The sequence below is a fragment of the Pygocentrus nattereri genome, chromosome 10 (genome assembly GCF_015220715.1).
Source record: "Pygocentrus nattereri isolate fPygNat1 chromosome 10, fPygNat1.pri, whole genome shotgun sequence".
NCBI classification, from domain to species: Eukaryota; Metazoa; Chordata; class Actinopteri; order Characiformes; family Serrasalmidae; genus Pygocentrus; species Pygocentrus nattereri.
Window position 1 is genome coordinate 25474801 of NC_051220.1, and position 8184 is coordinate 25482984.

The window sequence follows — 8184 nt, forward strand, 5'->3', positions numbered from 1 at the left end:
CTCATTTTAGGTATTTATCATTTTCCCAGCCTACCTGAACATGGCGCTTCTTTAAGCGTATAGCTTTGACTGAAAACCTTCTTTTTTGGGGAGAAAAATATGATGTGCTCTATTAATAATTTTGAAGAGCATGGTGAAAAACTGGGCGAATGTCACAGGCCTTCGGAACACGAGCAGCGTGGCAAACTCGTGGTAAAAAAAGCAGGCTAACAAAAGAAAAAATGTCATTTTAACTTGACTTAGGCTAATGTAGCAGGGACGATATTACGGGGTGGGCAGTCTAAACTTCAGAGTCAGGGAACTCTCACAAAAATTGATCCCCTCTTCTCGAACGTCTCATCCGTTTTATGAATAACGCTTTGTCTTTTTAATTAAAAACGGTAAGAAGAAGATGCTCACATCATTACGCATGCGCAAACTGCTTTCTCTTCTCAAGGCCGCAGAAATACCATTCCCAAGAAACGGTCCGACCACCCCTTCAGTGAGGGGGCAATGCGGGAGGACATGACACAGAAGGAGACCCATCCAATCTACAAGACCCATCCCGCAGTGCACAACTGCACTAATATGCACACTACTCCAACACAACAACATCAACAATACGTGTCCTTTTTAACGTGCAAAGTGGAACATCCACTCTGCATGTTCACACCCACGCTAGGCTCCCCATGGCAGGTTAGTCCATCCATCCATCCTTCCTTCCATCCATTATCTTCCGCTTCTCCGGGTTTCGGGTCGCGGGGGCAGCATCCTAAGCAATGAGGCCCAGACCTCCCTTTCCCCAGCCACTTCCACTAGCTCTCCAAGGGGGATTCCTGGGTGCTCCCAGGCCAGCTGAGCGATATAGTCACGCCAGCATGTCCTGGGTCTTCCCCGGGGTCTCCTCCCATGTGGACTTGCCTGTGACACCTCCCGAGGGAGGCATCCAGGAGGCATTCTAACCAGATGCCCGAACCACCTCAGCTGGCTCCTCGAGACGTGAAGAAGCAGCGGCTCTACTCCGAGTCCCTCCCGGATGACCGAACTTCTCACCCTATCTCTAAGGGAGAGTCCAGACACCCTGCGGAGGAAACTCATTTCGGCCGCTTGTATTCGCGATCTTATTCTTTTGGTCATTACCCAAAGCTCATGACCATAGGTGAGGGTGGGAACGTAGATCGACCGGTAAATCGAAAGCCTTGCCTTATGGCTCAGCTCTTTCTTTACCACAACAGACTGGTAAAGAGCTCACATCACTGCTGACCCAGCACCAATCCACCTGTCAATCTCCTGGTCCCTTGTACCATCACTCGTGAACAAGACCCCAAGATACTTGAACTCCTCCACTTGAGGCAAGAACCTATTCCCGACCCAGAGAGGGCTCTCCACCATTTTCCGCCTGAGAACCATGGTCTCGGATTTAGAGGTACTGATTCTCATCCCGGCCGCTTCACACTCAGCTGCAAGCCGATCCAGCGAAAGCTGAAGTTCGCGGCCTGATGTCCCCAATAGGGCCACGTCATCTGCAAACAGCAGCAATGTGACCCTGAGGTCACCAAACTGGACATACCCTGACTGCGCCTAGAAATTCTATCCATAAAAATTATGAATAGAATCGGTGACAAAGGGCAGCCCTGACGGAGTCCAACTCTCACTGGGAACGAGTCTGACTTACTGCCGGCTATGCGAACCAAACTCCTGCTTTGTTTGTACAGGGCCTGAATGGCTCGTAGCAAAGAGCCATGTACCCCGTACTCCCGAAGCACCTCCCACAGAATACCCCGGGGAACACAGTCAAATGCCTTTTCCAACTCCACAAAGCACATGTGGACTGGTTGGGCAAACTCCCATGAACCCTCCAGAATCCTGGAGAGGGTGAAGAGTTGGTTCAATGTTCCACGACCAGGGCGGAACCCGCACTGCTCCTCCTGAATCCAAGGTTTGACTATAAGCCGGATTCTCTTCTCCAGTACCCCTGCATAGACCTTACAGGGAGGCTGAGGAGTCTGATTCCCCTGTAGTTGGAACACACCCTCCGGTCCCCTTTTTTAAAAAGAGGCACCACCACCCCAGTCTGCCAATCCAGTGGCACCGCCCCCGATGTCCACGCAATGTTGAAAAGGCGTGTCAGCCAAGACAGCCCCACAACATCCAGAGCCTTGAGGAATTCAGGGCGGATCACGGGGTAGCCTGTGGTGAAAATATATTCATAGCAATGGCAGTCAGCTACATTTGGTATATGATTTGAAAGCCAACTATAGATAATGTTAGATTGCTAATGTCTCCTGATATGGGTGGGGTCGGTTGGCACATGTTAGCCTCCTCAAGTGTAGTGTATTATAGTACAGTGTAGTCACAAACATATTATTTTATGCTATGTGCTGCACACATAAACACCATAGTAAATGACAACTAGAATGCAGTAAATCATTTTATTTATTTATTTATAATCATTATATTTGAAGTTTTTGTTACCTATCTCACCTACCTTGACCATCTTAAGACAACTGATGACAGTCTGTCTCAAGATAAAAATAATAACCATGAACCCTCACTGTTTACGTGTTAAATATTATTTTAAAAGCCTTCATTTGAACTTTTATTCTAACATATTTATGTCACTGTATTTACCTTTTAATTATAACCTTCAAATATAGGTATATGCAAGAGAAAATGTATGTTGGGGAAGTGGCTCAGTGTTTTCTTATTATTATTCTTATCTGAAAAAATATTCGAATTGATTAAAAAGCATTATGGGAGGGGCTGGTTGGCACACTAGCCTGCCCAAGTATAGTGCTATTGTCACAGACATATTGTTTTATATTATGTGCTGCACACATGAATATCATAGTAAATGACATAACTAGTTGCTTTATTGTTTGAAATGATAGCTTTTTAACATTACGTGAACCATCATCACAAGTGCAATTATTTTAGGCATGAATGCACTAATTTCAGGAGATATTTTCAGGCACTAGCATGGTCTGTTTTTGGCTAAGGTGATTCATTTGCTGCTAGTTAAGTTATTCTCACATATGTTATGCCTAGATACACAAAACTCTGTCAACTAACCTCACTCTTTCATACTTTTTTGGCGTTTTCATAGATTGATGTAGTTGTAATGCCTGAAAAAGGCCACTGTGTGGCGCCTTGATTCCTGTATCATCCTGAAAGGTTAGTCTGCTGTTGTAGAGGGAGCTAAGTGGGAGATGCCTGAGGATCACTTGCTTTCAGTTTTTAAAGGAGAAAAAAGGGGTGGCTATCTAGATTTTCAGCAGGCTGAGGGAGTTCTAGACAAAACATTGCTTGCATGCCTGCACATTCACACATACACACACTGATTCTGCTGGGTTAACTAATGGAGGAATCTGCCCATCGGATGTGGGATCTTCTTTCTTGGCCAAGTAGCATAGTGGTAAACCAATCATATTTCCAGTGCTGGGAAAGACAGCTATTATGGTGAGACATGATCTCCTCAGATTACCAGTTATGGACTTGCGAGATCCTTGAGCATGTCCCAACTACATGCTAATGTGCTGACCCTCTCTTTCTCTCTTCCATGCTTTAGGCTTCTCTGTTCACTTTCTAACCATGCAAAACAACCCTTGTAATCTTGTTTTTCATGTGGATTAAGCAAATCTAAGTAGTAGATTCTGGTGGACTTCCATGCACATGAGAGCAACTCCCATTACTGTTTCCACAGGATTTGATGGGAAGATGATTGGTCACACTATTGTGGGATAAATCTCCCATTACGGTCCATGCAGAGGATTGTCACGCCACTTAACTACATATTCCCCCAAGGGCCAGTCACAGAGAGGCGAGACACAGAGAGGCCATTCTTTCTGCTCTCTCTCCCACTGTGTTAGGCAGTGAGTTAGAGGTGCTAGTAGCCCCTGCTACTGTGCTCCATACTGTGAAGACTACAGGAGATCTGTACTAGCTTCCCCAAGAACCACAGTTTATGCTAATTGCCATGTTCCCTGCCATTGCAAGTTCTAGACAAACTGCTTGTCATTGCCTTAGCTTGCATGCAGTAAAAATTTTGGAAATGTAAGGCGATGAACAAATTTTCACAATGGCTGCTATTCCTGATTTTAGAAAACTATGCAACTTCTGTAAGTTTTGAATAGATGTATGTTATCATAATGAATTGTATGTCATACATTAGTGCTCACCAACCATGTTTCTGATGATTAACTTTCCTGCAGACTTTTGCTGCAACCCTAATCAACTCCACCTGATACATCTAATTATTGCCTTTAGAAGTCCTTGATTAGGTGAGGGAGGGGACATCGATTTGGGTTGGGGGTGAAACATACAGGATGGTAGATCTGATGGTAGATGGTAGGAGCAGGGTTGGTGTCCACTGTCATTCAGGGTCAAAACATAAGCAAGTCTATTTCAGATTACTTAACAACCTGGCATCATCAAATGTGTTTTTCACATTACTTAAAATTGTTAGAAACAGAAAATGCAACCAACTCCCAAGACTGAAGGTGTTAAAAACATCTCTGCAGAGTAATATACAGATCTACATATTGACCTGGCATTATATTAAGTGTCTCAAAGATTTAGCTGAGTGATATCTAAATGCTCCCAAATAGCATCCTTTTGGAGCATCTGTACATATTCAGGGCTCTATTAATTCAGCACTAAATATGACATCTAGTATGACTTGTGTGTAGGGGAGAGAGGAGGCCTGTGGGAAAGTGAGCCAAAGGGTCTCATACTCTCATACACAGGTAATTTGAGACCAACACCTGCTAGCCTGTTATGGTGAAAGCTTCATCTCTCCCATTCTACAAGTGTGAAATTAATATCTTCGCTTTAAATAGTGAGGCACTCACCTTTAGATATCAAGTTTGAGCAACAGAGATAAAAATTTCAGTTCCAATGTGTCCTAAATGTTTTGAGTAGTAAAATTTAGCTGCGCTGACACTACACTCTACACTACACACTACACTACACTACAGTGAGGAGATAAGGTAATTGGCAGTATTATCAATATTGTTTTGTTGACTGGAGTGCACGCCGCTACTATATATAGCAAACCAGAGGTGGGTGATCCAGGTGCAGAGGGTTAAAACCCTCCTCAGGATTTTGTTCCAACTGTCTGAACAGCATTGTTGCTGTTTTGGGGAAACTAGATAAGTCCGGCAGCTGGTACAAAATCCTGAGGACTTTTTTGTTTTGGATCTGAATTATGCACTGCTGATAATCTATATGTCCAACACACGGACTAAAAATTAAATGCATTTCAATGCTGAGGAATCTTTATTGAGTGCCTTAGAGAAAGAACGCTGATCTTCGATCAGAAGCCAGATTCACAAAAGGCTTTCAAAGAACAAACATATGAAGTCTCTTAAACAATGAGTTAAATGGTTAATATGTAAACAGGCATTCCCGAGTAGTTTGATGTGAAATGCTCAGTTCTAGAGAAACGTATGGAGTCAGAGTTGTTCATAGTGCTGCTGATAGAAACCAGAAGTCTGAAGTGTTTGATGCCGCTAAAAGCTCCCACAAAATTATTTAACAATATGTTACCTGAGACATTGTTTTATGATAGTTTTGAGGCAACGTTTTGGCCTAAAAGTTCTTTTGTATATTTTCCTAAACACATTTAGGCAGTATCAGGCAAAAGAGTGCCCCAAAAAATGTTTTATTATTTAGATCTATTTTGCAATTATAAATATTACAGGACACATCTATGTTCAAATAAAATGGACTTTTATTTGAATTTTATGCTGTGCACATCATGATACCTGATTCCTATCATCAACACTGTAAAGAAATCTGACATATTAAGTTATTCTATAGTGAACCATTTTATATAAACCAATCTGAATGACTTTATTTACATCTCAATGATTGAATTGTGCAAAAAATATTTTAAAAATAAGGGGAATTTTCCTTTAAAACCTTTTTAAGAATAGCACTTCTTAGACATGTTCTCAAGAGAACAGTTTTGAAAACAATAACAATTTTTTTCTTAACTCTAAAAAAAGAAAAGGATTAATTTTTTTGAACAGTTCACAAAGTCTGAGACATTTGATAATTTGGACCTTGGCCTATCACTGAACATACAGAAGTGTGTCTTACCGCTTGAGAGAATGACCACGATCGGATTCCAGATGTGCTGTACCTGATAAAGACATACCAGAGAAGTTAATTTGTATGATAAACAGAGAAAATGTTTGTAAAATGGCTAAATTAACTGTTTACACATACACTAACAGTCTGTATACACTGCAGTGTTAAACACAAATATGAAAGCTATGTAAAGTAGTAAAATATTTAGAGGCACCACTCAGTCTTGAGGGAGAATGAAAACAGTGATTAGAAAACCCTTCAGAGTCAGTCTTTTAAACCGTGGTTAACATGGCATATACAGCTCTGTAGCTTCTGACTACGATTATCAACGTATCAATTCTCTCAGCACTGGGCTATAATTTCATACACTGTGGCTTCTGAGGGTGTATTATCATCATCTCTGTTTGTGTGTATCCAAATGTTTCTGAAAAACTGGGCAAACATCCAGACTAGAGTACACAATCTAAATACAGACTCTGACGTCAACAAAAGCACAATCCTCCAATTTTAGTTGATGTTTACTGTGATTCATTTCTTTGAAATCAATTTATCCAGACAGTGAACGTGTGTACTGAGTGCTTTTAGACACATTACTGCATGACTTGTATATTTCTTCCCTTTTACTGATTTTTAGGTGTTCAGAATAAGCAGGCCAAACATATGTTTTTGTGCAAACAAACATGTAAAAAAAAAAAAGTAATGCAAAAAAAAAGAGATCACCCTTTCATTTATGTAATTTCCAGTTATCCATTTGTCAGCAACAAGAAAAAAAACCCATATATTAACAAAAAAATACAGCATTCTCAATAACTAAATGTACAGTCATGTTTTTCGGTATTTAGTGAGACCACCGTTTGTCTGTATTACAACTATTATTGCAGGAGACTTGTTTCCATTTTTCAAAGCAATCTGCAAGGATATTTTTACACTCTTCAAGTTCAGTCTTAGAAGTTGGTTGCAGTTTCTGCTTCTCACAATTCAAGCAATTCTCATTGAAATTTACAAATTGTGCAAGAAAAAATAGAAACACCTGTGTATTTTTTTCAGATCTAAAGCAAGAGTGGGGCTTGATTTTCTCCTCTCAAAGACGAAAGCTGTTTATCTGATGGTGACAGGTTTGGTGGTCTACCAGCTCTTGCTCCTATTTAGTTTTTTTTATTTAGTTTTTATATTTAGTTTCCACTGACTTTGCCCATTCATTATTCAAGGGGATCTTACATCTAATCTCTTCAAAAATGTCTTCTGAAAAAACTTATGAAAATAAATAAATGAAAGGTGGTCTTTTGGAGTTTTGCACAGTGCTGTACACACAGGACAGAATCATTAATACATAGAGGAACTAATTCACTTTTAAAAAGGTATCGTTTGTGCTAGTTTTGCAAATGATAAATGGATGGCTGTTTAGAAATGCTACAGCAAAATGTTTTGAATTGTATGGAACGTGTTCATAGAGAGAGAGCAGACAGAATGCCCTTTAACCAGCAGAGTGAGTGCTGAATTAGTCATCAATCGTTCCCATAATGAGGGAAGTTACACCTCCTCGGGCCTCGTGAGAGGTCAAATGACCTTGGCGCTTTAGTGTTTCCTCTATTTCTATTTGTCATATGTACTGTCATGCTATTTTTGCATGACCCAGACACTAGTGACTATGAGGAGGCCCTTAGTTAACCAGGTGGTAGTTCACTGAGTGTATGGGTTGATTCAATACTAATGTTCTTTAGAAAGCGCTTCAGTGCATAACACTCATATTTTACCAAGATTTGACTTGATTTGATGTTTTTGTTACAGTTGTGTTACAGAATGACTTTTTTCAAATATACTCAGTACTTTCTCTGTCACTTGAACTACTTAGTAAGTCATAGTGATGAGAAAGCTATATAAGTTATGTATCTCATACACATCTGACAATAATGCCGAGGTTTCTCACAATTTTAACTTGTAATATCAAAATTAGATAATATTTCTCATCATTATGAGATAGTCACCTAGTCATAAATATAAGATAATTAGTGAGTCAAAATTACTATCTTATAATTTTGAGAAACATCCTCATTATCATGAGATATTCTGGGATGCCAAGAACTAAATAAAAGTTGGCTTTTTCAAGCTGTT